This window comes from Apteryx mantelli, chromosome 8 (genome assembly GCF_036417845.1).
Source record: "Apteryx mantelli isolate bAptMan1 chromosome 8, bAptMan1.hap1, whole genome shotgun sequence".
NCBI lineage: Eukaryota > Metazoa > Chordata > Aves > Apterygiformes > Apterygidae > Apteryx > Apteryx mantelli.
In genome coordinates, this window is record NC_089985.1 from 22,044,721 (window position 1) to 22,065,269 (window position 20,549).

The 20,549-nt window shown below is 46.1% G+C and overlaps 1 long non-coding RNA gene across 1 annotated transcript; it reads left to right on the plus strand.

The window, feature by feature from the left end:
* The first annotated feature begins 2,747 nt into the window (after positions 1–2,747).
* Positions 2,748–6,279, plus strand: LOC136992505 (uncharacterized). Its single transcript, XR_010884792.1, has 3 exons — positions 2,748–2,795; positions 5,042–5,131; positions 5,896–6,279. It is a non-coding gene; the product is annotated as an uncharacterized lncRNA (long non-coding RNA).
* Positions 6,280–20,549: the final 14,270 nt, after the last annotated feature.

Here is a 20,549-nt window from a genome sequence, read left to right on the forward strand (position 1 = left end):
TGAGATTAAGCTTTTGAATCAATGGTTTAGTTTTGGGCAACTTGTCTTCTGGTAGAAAGTTTAGCCAAGAGAATATTTCCTTTAACGATGAGCAAAGAGCTTGTGCCTTCAAACCATTGCATCTAAATATGTCAGGAGGTTTTTCCCCATGCGGGGGTTAATACTGGTACAATATTTAACAGACATGACTATACTTTTCTCAACTCTAACCACTCTTGTCTATCCTTTACTAGAACTTGGCATGCTTTAAAAATGGCAATCATCATGTACTTCAGATATTCAATAGGGTCAAGTGATTTTCATTCTGGGGGACCCTCAACTGCAATTAATTGGAGCTCCTCTTGTCCGAATATGAGGAAAAATAATTGCATTTAAAATGCAGACTTTCAAACCAAGCTGGGGCCTTGCTGTCCCTTCCTCTCTGGCCTGCCACGGTGCAGAGGCTGGCTGGACCCCATGGCGACCCCCCCCCCCCCCCGGCCACCCCCCCTTGCTTTTGGGGCAGAGGAGAAGTCGCTGACTTTCAGAGCGGCAGCGTGTCCTCGCCTGCCATCGGCATCTGCTGCTGCTGCGGCCCTGCGCAAAGCAAACCCTTAACCTCTTTTAACCTCCTTGTACGTTCTGCAACATGAAGGTTAAAAACCTGCTTACCTCCCTCCCGAGGGCCATTCCCAGGTTGATTAGCACTCGAACGATAAGCTACGTCCATACCAAATCGGATATCATCTCACCATCTCGTGCGCAGCTTGTATAATTCCGGTAACGCTGGTGGCTCCCAAGCCAAATACCCAAACGAGTCTGTGTTGGCTGTGAAACATGCTTTGTAAAACCGAACGATGCGCATAAGAAAGGATCGTGGCTAATATTGGCTGCCCCGACGGCACCCGCAGCGGCCGACGGCTGCTACGCGGCGCAGCAGCCCGTGCTGCGGCCCAGCGCCGAGCGGGGCGAGCGGGACGCGCTGCGAGGGCAGCGCCGAGGTGCCTCCCCGCGCCTCCCGGCACTGCCCCGCTCCCCGGGCGCCAGCCAGGCGCCTGGACGCACCCCACGGTGCCTGTCGCAGAGCAGCGGCAGCCAAGGCAAGGGAAAGCCATTTCGCAGCCCGTGGGATTGCTCCGGCGAGGCAGGGGTGGCATACGGCGATGCCTGTGGCTTAGCAGCAGTCCTTGATTTCGTACTCGGATAGCGGCACGCACTCTCGTATACCCTGGTATTAGTCGTAGTGTGTTGTAGCTTTCTAATAGACATCGCCGCAGATGAAACAAGAGGTGGACCTGTTGCCAGAAAGACTTGGGGCATCAGAATAAAATTAGCATCATAAGAAGAGAAGGGAAAGTGTTACCACATGCTGAACTAGCCAGACAGAACTAAAAATAAATAGGTTGGAAATGTCTGTATTATAACAGAAAGAGCATGACTTCCTATTACTTAAACTGAAACAGCATTTTCTTGGGTAAAACCTTAGGCATACAAACAATGCCTTAGAAAGGTACCCATCTGCAATATATGTGTGTTTGTACATATGTGTAGATATATATATATATATATGCTTTATATATTGCACATTTCATATACAATTCTAGACAGATGTTAATTACTACTCATTGTTGAATTTCTGTTTGTAAGGAAGTCATTTGAGAGACTGATAAAAAGCTATCATCTCTGAACACATTGGTCTATAACAAATATAGCTTAAAGCCTATCATCTGTGAAAGAGAAAAAAAGTTACAGATGGATATGCTCCTAAGTTCCACAGGAAGAGACATCTGTAGTACTGCTTTTTCTTTTTGTTTATTTATTTGCTTCAGCAATCAACCATCAAAAACATGGGATGCTGCAGCCATGCTATGGAGGGGGGGGACCCCGTCCAACACTGAGATGATTTACCTGCCCTTCAACCACCAGGCTGGCAGAGCTGCTCCTCTCCAAGGCCTAGTCCATGTCCACATGTAGGCACGTAGGAAATCTGTGCTGGTCTCTCAATTCAAATAGCAGCTTGGGAAAATAATCCCTCAGTGCGATGTCTTTACATACAGACACGTACTTTTACCGCCATCAGCACCAGCCGAGCTGTTTCTCTGGTCAAGATGAAGGGAGTGCAAGGTGACATCATTAGAGCCAAACGGCACCGGGGCCTGTAACCTGCACCAGGGCAGAGGTGCGAGGTGCTTTGCTGCTCCGAGGACACAGGGAATGAAGAGCCTCAAAACGTGCCCTCGCGGGAGGAGCGGGGCCCCCCGGTTCCCGCCTCGCCTCAGGCCCAGGCAGGTGTTTTCCTGCCTACGCGCCCAGCGAGCCGCAGCCTGCGCTGCCCCACGGCTCGCGTCCCGCGTGTTTCCATGGCCTCTCAGGCCTTCCGTTGCTTCCGCTCCAGTGCAAAATGCCTCCGCTTGCACACGACTTCCTTGCTGTTGGTTCAGAAGCACACTGCTTTAGCACGGCGTATTTTGGGAGGGCTGATGATACAGGCCATCTCTGCTCTTCGTTGCTCTGAAGAGAATAGCTCCCGTCTCCACGCCGGCGTCGGACACCTCGAGATGGGATGGGGAAACGACAGGCACATTGGTGGCGCTTGGAGCGGGCTCCTCGTCCCGAGCCTGTCCGCGTGGCGCTGCGACCCACGCGTGCCGGAGGCAGCCAGGGAGCGGGCGCAGGCGGGCGAGCGCCCGGGTGCTCCTGCCGGCCGCCGCGCTGCAGTTACGGGCGGATATCGCCGGGCCAGCGCACGAGCCAGCCTGGCGCCCTTGCTGCGCCACCCGGCACACCCTTCTTCACCTTGCACGTGCTGGCACGTGGTAATTAAAAATTATCATTTTAATTCAATAACAACGTATGTTGAACAAACATAATAAGCCGGCAGTAATAGAGTGGTGAAGCTACTCTGTCACTTCTGCTTCAGCCTTTTGGGTTCAAACAACTGGGTTGTCAAACAACTTCTTTACAGCATTTGCCAAAACACGTTTACAGAAAGGCTAGGCCCAAGTGTCCGGTGGCGTGCCAAGGCTGTAGCACCAAGGAGCAGAGCGGCCGGCGGACACGGCGCTGCCTGGGACGGCGCAGGACGCCCCAGGCGGGGACGAGGCGCACGCCGGCCATCTGAGCGTTTCCCCGGCAGGCAGCTGAAAAGATGCAACTTATTTCCCAGGCATGACTGCCATGAATTTGGTAAGAGCTTGCAAGTTTTAGTGTTTACAGATGGCCTAATTTGGCAGTCACAAGCATTATAGGAGCTACTAATCTGGTGGGAGTTGAAGGCTGCCAGAAGTAAAGTATTACAATTAGAGCAGCCCCCATGCCATGAGTGCTCATAACTTAGGACCATTACAGGCAGCATAAGGTGCCCCGATGCATAAGCATCAGGTGTTTGGGCAATCACACTGCAGTTCAGGCAGGCACTGGCACCGAGAAATAAACGGACGGTAAAAATCACACCTTCCTCCATCCCTCCGGGCCAGCTCCCGGTGCCGACAACTGGCGTGACAGCAGACTTTTCATTTCTTTTAATCTGTGGGAAAGAAGTAACACATGAAATCTAAGCAGTGGTCAAACAATACACAAGTAGACAACCTGGCATGTGAAGACATTCACAATGTGTGAATTTTTGCACATGTTCAAAAAAAAAAAAGTTATCATCTGTGTCACTGGTGGCTTAGTCACAGGTACACTCTACCTCACATCAGCTGAGCTGCAAGGTAAGGCCAGGAAAGGTGCCCAAGCTAAACGGCATTGCCTGGCATTTGCTAATAATGTGTGTGTGTGTGCATCTAAACACACACAAACTACCCCATTTCTTGTTGTTTGTTTGCTTTTCTGTAACTCTCTGTCTGGTTTCTTTTTCCAGAAGTCCCACACTGCTGCACACATTGTCTTTGGATCCGTTTTTAAAGAAGCTCCAGCGATCCTGTAGTGTCCGTATTATACGAATGCTATATTTCCCTCTGATGGTAGTCTGGCCGTTATCTATTATTCCATCTCTTAAAATCCCATCTACAAAGTCTGATGCAAAACCTCCTGCTGCCAGAGGAAAGGCTGATTGCTAGGTCACTTGGTAAAGTGGTTGGAAGCTGGGCAAAATAGTGCTGGCTGGACAATGCTGATACACTGAATTGGACCTTTTTCAGGGGCCTGTATCCGCTCAGGCAAAACCTGATTTTACTGAAGATGCTTTCTCAGGTCCAAGATGGGGCTGTTGGCAGAAAGAACAGTATAATCCACATTTCTATGATAAGTGTCCTGAGATGATTCATTAAGGCTGGAGATGATCCAGATTCAAGTTGAGGGCAACTTATCTTATTTGGATAAGGAGCTGTCTCATGTTCAGGGGAGGAGGGGCTTTTAGTCTTTCCTGGTGCCTTTGCTCCTCCGCACCAGGAGAAACCATAGTTCAGCAAACACCTCAGATGTGGGAGATCTCACTGAAGCCCCTGCACCAATTAATAGTTAACTAATTGTAAGAGGAAGAGCTCCAATAGTCTGCTAGGTCTATGAAATACAGTACGTGGGTGGGTCTCTCCCTGGAGAGTAAATACCAGTGAACATGTGTATTTTGAACAGACATTAAGTCAGGACTCCTCATTCCAAAGCAAGGAGTGTGGTAAGAAAAGGTTTAATTTCTCTCCTTTTTGCTAAAAGATGTTTCCATCAGTGACAGGGGGGGGGGAAAATCTTAACCAGAGACTTCAGCATAACAGCAGTAGTAACGAAGCAAGTTCCATTATTAAACTAACTCTTGGTAAGAGCCAGATGATTTCTACAGACAATTTTGCATGCAACTGCTCGATGTAATTTGCAGAGTGCCAAATTGCCACACTAATTATTTCTGGGCTGATGTTCCCTCTGTGACAAAATGGCATTTGGAGAACGGGGACTAACCAAAAGCGAAGTGCTGAAGTGGGAGATCACTAATAGGGTTTCTGAGAAAGAGAAATATAGCAAATACCAATCTTCCTCTTCATGCACTCGCTCTCAATTTGCACTGAGACAATTTAATACACAAACTGCCCTACCTAGTCCTTGATGCTCGTCTGTATTTTTGGTACAGTTCAAGCAAACACCGTCCGCCAGTCGCTGGCCCCAGCATGGGAAGGGCTGAGCAGGGCCCTGGGACCTGCACGCCGCTGGCATCAAACAGGTGACCCCCGACAGGGCCTCTCCAGCCCTAAAAATCTCCAGGGGACTTTGTGTCTCCCCCCGTGTGGCTGACGTGTGCTGCACGCACATCCGCCGAGCAACGCAGTTGTTTGCTCAGTTCTCAGCTCTGCAACGTCCTGGGGGCAGGTGGGGAGGGCTGGCAAGAAGTTTACTTACTTAATTTGGGTCTATTAACAGTTTTGTGTCTGCTTTTATGCGTGTTCTCTTGCTTGTAGTTTGTTCTGAGTCCGTTTATGAAATTGGATACTTTTGCACATTGCATAATATGAAATGGGACAGAAAAGCATTTCAGGTATACCATGAGTATTTTCTTTGCTTTCTTTTTGTCTGTCCTAATTTCCTCTTTTTTTTTTTTTGTTTTGCTTGATGCAATACTTTTTATCAAGTTTAAGCAACATAATTTTAGTCTGGCACTACAGACATAGCTGAAGTGCATGCGATTAGTGAAAAGCAACAGAAAAAAAAGGAGTAGGTTGGCTTTAAACACTTTAAGGTCGTATTTTTCTTCTGCTGAAAACAGAATTTAAATGTGTTAAAAGACTAATTACTGAAAGTAGAATAACTGTTTAGCGTTTGATTGAAAAGATCACCAAAGGTGCTTTAGATTTTGAATATCAAAAAACTGATGGATGGTAGTGAGATGTGGCCAAGGAAATAAAGGGTCCAAAAGCAGCAAGCTGCAGGGCAGAAATATAAATGCTGTTTGCTAAAACGTAGCTAATTCTCCCTTCTCTGTGTGTTCAGCATCACCGCAGCAGCGACTTGAGGCTCAAGGGAGGCACGTTCACAGCGGGGACCGCTGGGACAGACTGGCTGCATAATACTGAGTTGGCATGAAAGCACCAGCAGATCAGGTCTTTCTTGCAGCACCGCCACGGCACCACCATAGCATAGCCACAACACCGCCACGCACCGCCGTCGCGCCCTGGGCCTGCAGCGAAGGGCGCTGGGCAAGGCGCGGAGGCAGCGCCGCTGCTCACCGGCAGCCCCAGCCGCCGGCAGCCCTCCGCCGCCCCGCCACGCTCCCCTCGCAAGCGCTGTGCCCGGCACCTGCGTCCGGCAGGGCCGCCGCGGGGACGTGCACGCTCGCACACGCTCGGGGACGCGCGCACGTACGCAGTGCATACACCTCCAGCCCGAGGAGCCGGAAATCCTGCTGGAGTCCGGCGCCCAGTACAGCTCCGGGAAGAAAGTGGGGGTTTTCCAACACACTCTTGGGTGTCGCATTGGGCTTGGGCTCCATTTGGGTTTACTCTTAACTGGAATACACTGTCGTATGGTCACTGTTGCAAAAAAAAAGAATTACAGGACATTTTTACTGCTGGAGGTTTGCACTTGTTCCAGTAAAAAAAAATGTTTTCCTCCAAAAACAAAACAAAATAAAACAAAAAAGAGAAATCTGGAAAAAATTGCCAAACTGATTTGAATCAGAATTTCAGATTTTTGTTCTGAATCTTACTTTTTCAATCATTTTACATCAGGTGCTGCCAGTTCAGCTGTGGACCACTGCATCTGCTACTGGGATCATTATATAATGCAAATGCTGAAATTTTTTTTTGTTTGTTTCATCAAAACAACCTTTTCCTGCAAAAACCCTTCCTGTGCCTGTTTCTTGCCCAGCTCTGCTCCCTGTTTGTGGGCAGTGGCCCCATAACGTAACAGGAGGGCTTCCCCCAGCATCTGCACCGCGGAGAACCAGGGGGACGTTTGATATTGCCACTGATCTCCTCCAGGGACCTTCTAACACACTTACTGCCTGTTTGTGCTTAAAAAGATATCCTTTGACACAATTAAGGGGGGATATGATTAAACGTATTCCACCACAGGCCCGAGGTCCCCACCGCCCCTCGCCACGGGCTGGACTGCGTCCTCATGCCATACCAGGCACCAGGACTAATTTCATAGATACTCCACAAAATTAGCAGCTGCCTTCTGTACCATTTGCTGTTTCTGCAGACAGCATAATCTGTTATTAAAATAATAAGTTATTTTCTAGCCACAAGATTTGAAAATACCTTAATTATGAATTTAGTAAGTCTGCTTACCAATGCAGTTTTCCCTACATTATTTCATGGTTAACTGAGAATTCAGTCGCAAAAGTAATAAACGTGCAACGAAACAAGGCTGAGATCTGTGAAAGGCCGTCTTGCAAAGCAATGCAAGGATGGAAAATTCTTGTTCCTCCAGGACTGTATCTGATCTTTAGATCTGGTATTTCTAGTGCTGCCTACAGAAAACCTACAAGGAAAACCTTGTTGCTTCCTAACCCAGTTCTAGTCTCTTACTGAACACTGCCCAGTTTTTACGTATTCTCTGTATTGACAAATGGCTAGTGGATTTAACACACTATCTGATATTACACCCTATAGCACGTGCAGTCAGGACGCACGCAAGCCGGAGCGCTGCCTAAGGAGCCCAGTCGCGCGATGTGTTCAGTGCGCGCAATGCCGCAGCCGCTGCTGTGCAGCGCCGGACACTCGCGCCAGCCAACAAGCCCTCTGCTCCGGGGCTCTGCTCTCCCCGCTGCGGGGCAGCGTCTCGCCCAGGACTAGTCCCAGGCGTGGTGGCCCCAATCCTGCATGTGCAACACACCCGTTTTTCTTTGTGTCTCCAGTCATTTGATTAGCAAGATCTTTACACGTATTTAATCATCCGGTCGTCCTCATGGCGTTTTAAACCAGCTTTCTCAATCCCTCTCCCCTCCTTGAGAAAAGTTATGCGTGAGCATTAAAGGCCATAGTAGGAAATGTCACATACTGGACTGTGGTCTCCTTCTGAGGGTGCGGAGGAGGTGGTGATGGCTCGCGTACGCCAATCCAGGCCTCAGGCGTGCTCATCCTCCTGCTGCTCGGTGCCGACCTGAACACCTCCAAGCTGCCGCAGGGAGGGTACGTCCCGAGAGCAAGCGTGGCCAGACACTCAACCCAAAGACCAAATCCCATCCATCCACTGAGGCACCTTCCGTCTCTGCTATATATACAAAATGAAAATCAGGAGGGGCTTGGTGTATTCATTTCTATACTGAGCTATTTGTGATCTTTCTCAAAATCCTGCACGTAGTGCTGCCAAATAGCAAGGGCTGTTGTGGCTGTCATTACCAGTAAAATATGTATAGGCATTACAAGGGACTAACAGAAGATTAGCTGTAAACCCATGCTATAGAGCTTGGTGATAGAAACGTAAAGATGCTTTGGGCCCATGCTTTTATTTCCAGAGAGCAGAGAGATCAAAGTTAGGTTTGTACCATCATATTTCATGTTCTTTACCATCTATATTTTATGCATTTGTATGCATCTCACAGCAGCATATCTTAGTTTATAAATTCATAAGATGCCAATGATTGTTCTCAAGGATGTATCTAGCAGATACCTTGAGGGTCAATTATAAGGTATTGAATAAATTGACAAAAAAAAAAATGTTTTGGTTCGTATGTAAAGAACAAAAGGATGAAAAAGTCACTATTGTTTGCTGTTCTAGTCATCCATCGAATGTACAGAAGATCAGGTTCAAAAGTCTCTTCAAGCATCTGTAAATCCAACCATAATTTGCAGTTCTAGAGACTTTTTAGCAGAAGTAAATCATTTAGCAAGCACCGTGAATATGTCAGAAAGTTATTTTCTCTATTTAAAATGCATTGGATTAAATTTGTCAGCATTTATTTTTTAGTCAGCTTCATCAAGGAACTAAGAGATCTCCACTGAATTAAAAATTGGTTATTGCTGTCAAATACCAGTAAAAAAGTCCAGTATTTTTCTTTTCCTAGCTTAACTTGAACTATGATTTTATATATTTCCCAGTCTCCAGTGACAGATTTGAAAAATCTGGATCTTTAACACCATTACAATAAGATCTACTGTGGCTTTCTTTGCAGGTGTCGCCCCCCTCATTCACTTCTTGCTTATTAGCTGTTTCAACTTAATCAGTAAATAAACAATAATAAAAGAAGCAGCCATGACAGGGAACGCATGAGCTTACCGATTAGCATTTACCACCTGGACTTCTTCTGCAGGTGGCGAGAGAAAGATGGAGGGAAGGATGGACTCGGCTGCAGGGAGGGGGCAGGAGAGAGGACAGGGCTTGCTGCGATAAAAGTTCGCTATAAGGAATCCAGAAAGGTATCTGCAGCCCGAGCTTCAGAGCCCTGCCAAGCAGTACAGAGTGATGGGTTTAGAGACGACCAAGTGAATCTCATGTGGACAATTTTCAATCTGAAAAAGACAAAACACAGACAGGGAGAAACTGTCTCATGTACGTGGCTGCTCTGGCATCCCTCATTCCTAAATGCCTGGGCATGGATTATCCTTCCCCTAAGATGCACAGTCAGCATTGCAGACTTGAAGAAAAATGTGGGAGAAACTAGGGGAGCAAACCTGGAACTGATGACAAAGTCAGAGAATACAAATGCAGAGAAATAAGAGAGATGGTGGTGAGATTCGAAATGTAGGCCAAGCCCATTCAGCTCTTGCAATCAAGTGTTTACCCTCTGTCTCAGCCTCGTTCTATTCCCATCCCTGTTCCCTTCATTCTTAACAATGCGATGTTTCAATCTTCTTTAAATTCAAGGACACCGAGTCCCTGAGTACCCCCGCTCACCAGTGCTGAATAGGAAAACAAACCTGCCCAGGCCTTAACAGCATCTTAGCTTACGTCAGTGATGTGGAACATATTGCTTCAAATGCATATTCTTCGAGGGGCACCATCCATCCGCACCGACACAGAATAGAGCGCTTCCTCCCTTTATCATGTCTGAGAGAGAGAAATGTGTGAAGCAAAGCTAAATGTGTGAAATGCAAATAGAAGTTGCAACACTCTGGTAATCCAGTTCTTACATTGTCTAGTAGCATTGCAGGGATATGGCTTGGATGCGTGAATATCCCCAACAGATGGCACGATGTCCCTACCTACATGTAAAAGACATGCTTCTGAAAAGGCGGCGAGGCAGGAGCAATACGAGGAACGCTGGAGGGGCAAAGCGCCATGCCTTCTGCTCATAACATTGAACATCAGGGCTGAGGAGCGCAATGAAAACTAATGGAGCTTCAGTCCAGGTATTCTCTCAGGGAAGGTCCATGCTGTAAGATTATACACTTTTTCTTTTAAGGGAGATTCTTGGGATTTTTTAATTGTTAAAAACCTTTTAAAATGATGGTTGGGAAAGTACAGGAGTAATACAACACTAGCATAAAATAGCGTGGAGATTTGCATCCAGATTGCCCTTCCACACAGACACTCCTACAAGTTACAACATACATAAATTTCATATACAAGAAAAGTTTGTTCATTTTACTCATGTCACATCTAGGCAAGGAAGTTATACCCTACTACAGCTAGTGTCACAACAGTTTTATCAGGATATCTTGTTCTGGACCAATATGGCTATTTCTGAATAATAAACTATGCCATAAAAGAGCACTGTTCTACTTAGCTACTTATGCATTGGGCATAGTGTCGCTGCATCTGATTTCCAAAAAAAATCACAACTGAACTGAAACATTTATAAAAACCTAGAGCTTATAGAAGGCCTTATTTAAACAAGCTGTCCTTTCCAGACATTTCCAAGTGATGATGTTGTTATAATGCACTCATTCTCGACAAAAAGAATTAAAAAAGAAGTCATTGAAATACTGTGTATGACAAACATATCATGAGTCACCTGAGAAGACATCTCAGAAGAATGAGTATGCCCGAACACTTCCCGGGAGAAAGCCTTCCAGGCCAAACTCTGTTTTGATAGATGTCTAAACAGACACATAGTCAGGAGCTGCAAACACCGAATGATAGCCATGCCGACACGGTCTATTGCTCTGGCAGTCACTAAGCTTTTTTTTGGTAAACAGGCTTTCTTGCATGAGCAAGCCAGCATGGCACTGTGGGAACAAGTGCAGTTTAGCTGACGTCTCACGCTGGGATCCAGCAGCATCCGACCGCGCCGCTCCCCTTGGGATCCTCTGGGGCCAGGTGACACAGGATCCGTCCCAACATGATGGCACCACCTGCAGCCACAGAGCTGGCAGCAATCTGATGTCCTTGAAGCACCTGTACTGTCAGATTGATTTGCAATTGGCTGGCATGGTTGATGGGTTCAAAGCGAGGGAAAGCAGTGGGTTAACAGATCCATGGCATGAGGGCATAGATCTAGTTTCCTTAGGAAACTGAGCTTAAGCAATAGTACCTTTAGGATCCCTGAAGAAAATGTGTGAGGATCACTTAATTAATTACAAAGTATTTGGGGAATTCAAGTATTTTGCTGATGGCAATTTTAGAAATGATTAGTCATTTTTTATGCCGTGGAAAATATTATGTTTAGTTTGTGAATAAAAAAAATGAATGACACTGCAGCACTTTGAGACTTTTTTTCTGTTATGTGTTTAAAGTACTTAGAGCAACAAGGTCCAAAACATCCTGGAGAAACTGCTGCAATCTATAAAACTACCAGTAGGAAATCGCAAATGTAATAGCTAGTCCTGTTAGAAGTCCAAGAGGCCTCCCGACAGAGCTGAGTTGGTTTAATTTTGCCATAGGCATGGGGAAAAACTGACGAGGATGTTTCTTGTTATGAACTGCAAGATACTTGTTCCAAAATAAGTATTAAAGCACCTAGCAATCTGCTTTTGATTTATTCCCTGCATAGGTGCAGTTTGGCCAATCCCAAGTTTCCTTCCACAACATCACAGACTTAATAAACAAATATAAAACCAATGTTTCTACTAAAAGCTAGTTTACTAGCAAATAACTATTAAACTACTATTTTGCTACTCCAAAATATGATTACCTCTGTTCTTTTTGAAATGTGAGGTATATCTTTGAAAATATAAAACCTGAAGGAATCTGTACTAATAAAGTAAGGGATTTAGCCTGCATGACCAGCCTGTAGCTCTTCGGCTGCTGTGCTGTAAAAGTGGGGTACAACTTGTGCTCAGAACAAGTTGCGAGAGTCGGGATGCAGTTGCACAAGTACCTTCAGAGTAGAAAAGTGAATGCCAAATTCAAACCTTTAATTAAGGTTATTTTCTCTACAAGATTAAACGAGCAGGACAGGATACTGATCTTCCACATTTTAACTGACTTGTATCTGCTCTGCACTGCTGTGAGAGCAGGCTGAGGTCTGGAGTTAAGCTGGGGAAAAATTATCCTGTCTTGGCTGAATTACAACAGTCTACCCCAAATGCTTATGCTTATACAGTAAATTTGTCCTACTTTTACCCATGAAGTTTAATTCTGAAATTCAATCAAATTGAAATCATGGATAAAGTGGTGTCTTAAGCCACATCAGAAAAAATAATCGTCATTTAAATTTGGATATGCACTATGATATGGGCTTGTATTATGTCCTGGAGATATTCTGCATAAATTCTTGGTAAGAGCTGGAAAACATCCATGTCAGTGCATACATTGCACTGCAGGCTAGATGCACCTAACTGCTCTGGACTTACCAGGATTAAATCTATATGGCTGTCACCTAACTCCTCCTGTATGCATTTCACTACAAAATTCAGATCCCCCAAACCTCCTTCCAGCCACTAAGCAACTTGAAGATGGTTCCCAAAGTTTCACAATAAGGCTTCTAGGCATGGAAGGGTCATCCTGCAGGCAAAGGCATGACCACCTATATCCTGCCAGGCTGGGAAGTAAAATATTTAATGCTCCCAGAGTCCGCTCACAGTGACTTTTCTGCCCATCCTGTTTTGAGGAAAGATAAAAATTGTATTGAGAAAATTCAATAGAGCAAACAATTTGCCTATGCCAGCCCTCTCATAGGTCTCTTCTGTTGCTCTTAAAGGCCACAAATCTCTCAGTTTGATCCAATTACTGCATTGTACACCTTATTACACTGACATTTTCATTTCTTCCTTTCCTTCAGAGTTGAGCCTTGTTAAGGTGAAACATGACAGGTCCAGTGGGTGTTAAATCCAGAAGTCCAGGTTAGTTCTGTATTTGGATGCAACCTTAGGTTTTGTGAACTTTAATTCAACACAAAACCAGTTTCTCAGTAGTCTCATTCCTTAATGGATTTGTACCATTTACAATAGTTCTGCTATTCATATTATTTTCCCCAGAATATTGCCTGCAATAAAGATATATCTAAATACATTTCTCTATATAGAGACATAGATCTACAGATATATAGGGAAAAAGATATGGATATAAAAAGAAAAAGACATTCCAAGGCAACATATAAGGCCTTGGAATGTGTTTCAATAATCTGGTAAGACATCATAATGGCATTTTTCAATGGACCAAAAAGTTCCCTGCATATTTTTTCATTCTTTGCTGGTCTGAAACGTTGGACATATCAATAAAGTAATGCTTGAAGTGAAAAATGCAGCTGTATCCCATGTTTAAGTTTGAATCATTCTGCATTGAGGTCCTATTTCTGTAAATTCTTTCTGTGCTTAGATTTCAACTCTGTTGTAAAGTCCTTCAGGCATACAGCAGGAAATAAGCTATAGTTTTATTTCTCTACAAAAGCTTTTAAGAAAAATGAGTACTCTAGCTTCCCTGGGTCAGAACATTTTTGCTGTAACATTTCAGGGTAAATACATAGAAATGACGTACATACTAATTTAATCCCTTGTTTAAGGTGTAAAAAGAGAAGACTTTTGGATGCAATGCGTTTCCTCTACTTCACACACCAGTGACGCCCCGTCGCTGCCTCGAGGGCAGCACTGGCACGCTGGTGTCACCGGCTCCCGCGGTGCTTCCTTGGGCAGCGGCGCCTGGGTCTCGCGGCCCCTTTCACCCCGGCCAGCCGGCAGCGCTCCCTCCGAACGGCAGAGCCCCGCTCTGCTCAGCGCCTTTTTTCTTTCATCGCAATCTCGCGTGTTGAGCTGCCACCCAGCTCTTTCCTGGTTTCAACAGCCTCTTGTGATCATTTTGGTGGTCACAAACACCTTTGCAATGCACAGCATAGCACTTTAAAAGAGTAGTTTTTCACTAGAATTATTTTAACTAAGATTAGGATTCAGAAAATCAAGACTTTTCTGATCCTGAGAATCCTAGTTCTGAAAATCCTGTTGTGCCCAGAGCTCATCTGTCCCAGGGAGAGGAAGAGACGCACAGGGAGCAGGGGGGCTGCAGCACCATCAGCCCAGGACCGCGCTCCTACGGCCGGCGTTTGCTCGCCACCTGCGCCCAGTGCTGGCACCGGCGCTCCAGGGAGCCTCTCGCTCAGTCCTGCGGTTCCAGCTGCCTCCGTCAGCCGCCCCCGCGTGCACACACACACGTGCACAGTCACACTCGAACACTCACGCGCACCGCTCTGTAAGAGCCTCTGCTTAAGCTCCTGCTTTGAGAAGGTTAAAGATAAGGGCATAATTTCCTGTATCACACGAGACATTCAGTTCATCACACCGCATTACACAAGGGCCTTGCAGAGGCACGGAGATGCTGCAGTTTACCTCGGGGTGACTCAGACTACCTGTCCTTCATGCTCGTGAAAAGCCTCCGTCCTCGACGAGACACACAAGCCAAATCCAGTGCTGCTTTATCACGGGCAACACTACTCAAGAACAAACACAACAAATGGAAAAAAAAAAAAAAGAGCTAAGCCTTTCTCACTGAGTAATTTTAGTTTTAGAACAAGTGGTGAAAGAGATAAACAACAGCGATCACAGGTGTTTTGTGATGCCAGCTCTCGCTGGACCCCACGCGAACTCGGCTGACAGCTCTGCATGCACTGCGTGGGGCTGCTGTCTGAGCAGCAGGATTTTGCAAAAATGTACTGTAACTTCCACAGTAGCCACTGCTTAATGAACCATGGTTTAATCCATTAATGGAGCTGAGCCAAAATGAGTAAAATCATGCTCAGGGCAAGTTTGTCCATTTTCTGGTATGCCAGTCTCTCGATAGCTCAGCTGGGAGGGACGGACCAAAGCCCTTCTCTGACAGCAGGCTCAGCCTCACTGGGGAAAAAACAAATCACGTTAGAAACAATAGTTACAACCTTTTCAGGAAGTATGCATCATTTGGCATGGTGCTCTTCATTCAAGTGCAGGGAACCTCGCAAAAAGCCACCCTCATTTCTGGCTTTCTGCTGAGAAGCTGAGCCGAGAAGTAGGACCGCAGCATCGTAAACTGCGCGGCCAGCCGCGGCCCTTCGGTTTGCGCGCCCTGAGTTTGGATAAGGAGAACCGCAAAAACCCACCACCTTTCACGGGCATTTCACTCACGTCTTAAAAGGAAATGAAACGCAGGGCCTGTGCCTTTTGCCCCCCGCCAGCTTCTGCAAGGCGCAACGCGGAGGCCGATGCCGCGGCGGGGCCCCGGGGAGCAGGGGTGACGCTGCTGCTGCTGCAGGGAGCTGTGCTCGTGCCGCAGCATCGCGTCGCGTCGCGTCGCGCCGGGGCTGCTCCGGCAGAGCGCCCTCGGGCCTCTCCCAGGGCTGCTCTGTGGTGCTGGCCCTCCGTGTGCTCCCCGTCCCTCGGGGCCAGCGCAGGCCTTCTCCTATCCTCGCTGCTGACCATCCGCGGCGAGCCTCTGCCCGCTCTGCCCGCTGCACCCCGCGCGAGAGTAACAGGCGCCGCATCTCCGAACCGGGGATTTACACCGAGCGTAGCGCGCTGAGCCCCGACTCGCTGCTGCGCCCCAGGCGGGGGCCGTCCTCCACGGTCACCAGCACACTGCCCGGCAGATGCCTTGTAGCTGATCATCGAGACTGGAGCAATCCAGTCCATCGCCACCACCATTTGCTTCCGAGTGAAGCAAATGAAAGGGGCAATACCTTTAACTTTGCCCACTGCCAGCACAGTCTCCACAAGAGGAGTTTCAGGACAGCACACAGACTTCCTCCAACCGCTGCTGAGCCCGTTGAACATCCGCAGCACGGCCGTCCCACCGGCTTTACCCTCACGCTCGCTGAATTTACAGGGTGCAGAGCAAGAGGACCTGGTGCGAGCAGCTCAGGACAGCTCCCGGAGCCCGCGGAGCGACGCCGCACGGCATTCCCGACAGCAGGGCGCGAGCCCCGAGCCCCTCTGCGCCCCCTGCCCCTCGCCGGCTCCTCGGCGCTGGGAAAAGCGATGCAGGAGGGAACGAAGGAGTGCTCTAGGAGTCAGCCCTGGCAGAGCTCCGGTGGCGCCAGATCCAGCTAATTTTCAGTTCAGATGGAAACACAATTCAGGAAGCTACAAAGAGCCTGTAAAAAGAGCTAGCTGAGGTCTGCAGAGTTTATTCGCCTGGGTGCCTGGCCACAAGAAAACACCTCAGTTGCTTCTGGACTTAACCTAGCACACAGTAAGAAAATACACAGTAATTTTTTGTAGGCCATATGTAAGCAGTAAGTAGGTGCCACCTTGATTACCTGGTGTTATATACAACTTTGAGCAGGACAAGTGTTTTGCTCCAGCAGTTTTCATGAGGCGTGATTAGTGCAAAGAAATATAGGAAGAGGCAGAAAAGCATTTCCTATGTTTACTCCTATATAGACGAGATGCAACTTTAAGTAGCAGAAAGACACTTGTGTCCAGTGTGACAAGCAGCTGGGTCCCATCGCTGTAAGCTGGTCAATCCGTCACAGGGCCAACTCACCTTGTCAAGCAGAGTGGAAAGCAGACTTAGGAGAAGGCATTTGTAGGGAGTACGGGCAAAGGAGGCCAAGCAGCTAAAATACCCCATGCTCGGGATGGTCGCCACCATGTCTGGAGCTGTGCCACTGGGAGTCTGCCCGTGCCCACGCTGGAAACAATCCCACCAGTCCCAGGACAATGTCTGTTCTTTAATAAGGCCTGCAAATCAATTTAGAAAATGCAGGAGGGGGATTATTCAGCATCCTGTCACAATTCTGGGAAAGACAGCACCATTAGGGTTTTCTCCTCACTTACATTAGTATGCTGGGAAGGCGAGGAAGGGATTTAGACCAGTCTGGCCTTGAAGTGATGAGTCCCAGATTTTGCTGTCAGGGAATATTAAAATGTTGGGTTCATGTTGCAGATGAAGGTACAAGTAAGGCACCACATTGCTCAGTCCTGACAGGACTGCAGCACTTCTAAACATGACCAGAAGCAAGATTTCAGATACTACGGGAGCTTCAGTGTCAGAAATAGAGGTGCCTACTAATTTAGGTCCATCAAGGGCTAAGCATCAGTTTGGGATGCATTTGAAGGAGTATGGTTTGACAGACTGAGGTGCTCAAAGTGATGCTCAGGTACGTATGAATTTTGGCAGTACTTTTGCAAATTTCATCCTCCTGCAAGTTACTTACGTAAAGCTCATTTTTAGCTCAAACACTCCCATTTCTTCTCGTGGTAAAATTTGAATTTCACAATAAGAAGTGGAAAAAAAAAACCCACATGTGAATGGTAAAATTCTGCATTCTGCTCTTCTATTTGAAAGTTTAGACACTCTTGAGAATTTATACGTTTCACTCAGCTACGCAACAGCAGAAGCATCAGCAGACATATGAAAAACAAACTCCATGGTCTGGATATTTGTAATTCAGCAACAGCAAGCAAGCTGGAAGCATGAAGAGCAGCAGCATGAAGCTGTGCATTGGGGAACAGCTTTTGGAGCAGCTCTTTACGCCAGTGGTGGTGCCTAGAGCTCTCTTCAGAGCCTCCCTCCCAGTTTCTGCTTCGCCTCTGACCAGTCTTCCCTGTGTGGTGTGCCCTGGCATGCTGGCGCTGGGCACCAGCGCGGTCACACAGGCACTGGGCATGGTAGCGGGACACAGCTAAGGGAGCAAACCCTGCCCTGCCTCCCCGCACCACCTCTCTGCGCTCGACTCCCCAGGTCCTTCCTCCGGCCACCGCTCTACATACCTGCCTGCTACGGGACTCCACACTGCAGGGGCAGGACGGGCACTGCTCTTGCATAGGAACAAGTGCAAATAGGAGATTTTATTCCACCAGAGAGATGTTGCCCCTCTTTCAGATTCTGTTTCACGCTTAAAGCTGTGCAATGTGTTAAGCAGTCCCCCAGGTTACCTGTAACTTAGGAGAGCATCATCCTTACCTTACATTTATCTATAAGCAATACACTATAGAGAAGACTTAAAATTACTGTTGACTGTTGTGCAGCAAGACAGAAAATCTGTGTCTCGTGGTGATGGACTGGATTACTCCACTGACTTTTACCTTCAGCAACAGGCTCCATGTATATTAGAACATAGTTTAAGAGGAATTATCATCTTTTTAATAGATCACATACTGAGGAACAAGCTACATATTCAACAGAAAATCAAGCTAATTGTTCACTTCTCCTAAGATATCCCTGAAGGATAATTGACCTCTGTAGAGCTGTTTCTTAGTTGGAAACCAAATAATTAAACTGAAGGAATGCATTTCTCTTTCAAGATTCTCTCTGTATTTTCTTTTATTCTTCTTTGTACCAAATGCATCAGTATGAACATTTGCTATTGACTTTAATTAAAAATCAAAATTAGCTCTAGTTTTGTTTTGTTAAATCCACAGATGAAAAACAAAAGAGAGTGTCAAGACATAGAAATAGAAAACATTGCAACTTTCCTTCCAGTTCTCATCCCTATCCACTTACAGCAAACTGTAAACATTCAGTGTAGCATCTTCTTTCTGGATGTAACTCATGAATCTCCAGCAGGAGTTATAGTACAACATGGACTTCAGCTGGTAAAAGCAACTGTGCATAATATAAACAAACAAATGGACACTGCCATAAAATGATAGATTACTGAAGCCTAAGTGTTTGATAGGAATCTTCTTTATTAATTTATTCTATTACTGGCTAATTGCTTATATAATGTAAATTTGCAAAGGTCAATGCTTGAAATCACCAAACAATAAAAAGGTATGAAACACTAACAAGTACTAATACAATGAGAAGGTTAATCAATAGTCTAAATGAAGCCTTGTATTGCCAATGATGCATGAAAATGTATTATTGTTAAAGACTACAAGCATGGGTTTCACTGAAAACAATAAAATAAAGAGCCGTGCAGTTTGAGACAAACACAGTAGAAACAGCATCTGTAAATATGGAGTGTACAATGAAATTCTTCAAAAGAGCACCTTCAAGAAATAAGCCATGTCACTGAAACCCTTTCTTTTTTTCCCCGCAAAAAAAAAAGGAAAAAGAATGCTGATGCAATAAAGACATACTTCACAACGGCCAACTCTAAACTATATGGGTGTATAGCAGGGTGATTTGTTTACATATATATAAAATACTGCATTTTTAACCTACCTAAAGAAGCGATTACATATACTAAACTTTCACAGACTTGCATATAAACCTGCAGCCTCACATCAGACAGACTTCTTCACCCGACTTTCTTTAAAGAGCTGTGCAGAAAGGACAGAGCCACTCCAGACGTTCCCTGCTGTAAGGGGAAGCAGGCTCCTCTCAAAGGCTTGCTTTGCCGTATTACTTCTCGCTCATTTAGAAAATTCCTGCCTTCCTGAGCTTCTAACGGGTTCTGACAAATGTTAAAGAAAAATGGTATCTTTAAACCATCTCTGAATTCTAAAAGGCCGCGGAATCGGATTCTGTTTGTGGGAGCAATTTAGTTTTATTAAGCAGCATGACACAGACTAAATGAGCTAAGATAAGCCACGTACAGTATGTTGCAGCAGAGTCATCAGCCGCCGCAGAAGCCAATCAGTCTGGAGCCTGATTACCAAGCGCTGTGCCGACACATTGCAAGGAAAGGTGTTAAAAAACCCTCTTCTCGCTTACTCATCAGCCAAGCTAGGCACCCCATTTCACCTCGGATATTATTGAAGGAATTTCTCATGGCAGCAGAGGTTTGGCGAACTATGCTTCTCAGGAAATATTTTTGTATTTCTCTCTTTTCATTTAACCTCTTTGCCAAACCGCCAGTTGTGAAGCTTATTTCACTTGCACGGCATGGTTACAAAGCTGTTCACAAGCAGAGTCAGCAGCCCTTCTTGCGAGACCTGCCTTTGCTGCTCTCCAGCTGAGAGGAAAACAGAACACTTAAAACCAGTTGGTAACCCAAAGAGTTAGACCTGCTAAAGGCAGGTCTTAAATTGCTATTGTAGAAAGGTCATTAGCAGGTTTGATCAGAGCAAGGAGGGCTCGCTAGTTTACTCTATTAGTGTGATTTCTTCCCAAACAAATTCTGTTCATGAATTTTATAAGTACTGAATTAGAGGAAGCTGGTTTTCAGGGACAGGCATGGCTGCTGAGAACAGTCGTATAGTAATGTACCCTTATGTTTTAGGCAGAAAAAAGGAACCATTATTCTTTCTGAACATTTCCTTCCTCTTTATATCTTCAGATACTCTGCTTTCTCTAAGGTCATTGCATGAATTTAAGATACACCATTCTGGAAACTAAATTAGCCCTCATTTACTGGGAAGTTGAATGCAGCCAGACTAATGGTGGTGCAAATATAATTGGTTCCCAACATGTGTCAGTGTGTATACTCCTCAAGCCACGGAAAAGATGCATTATGGGACTAATTT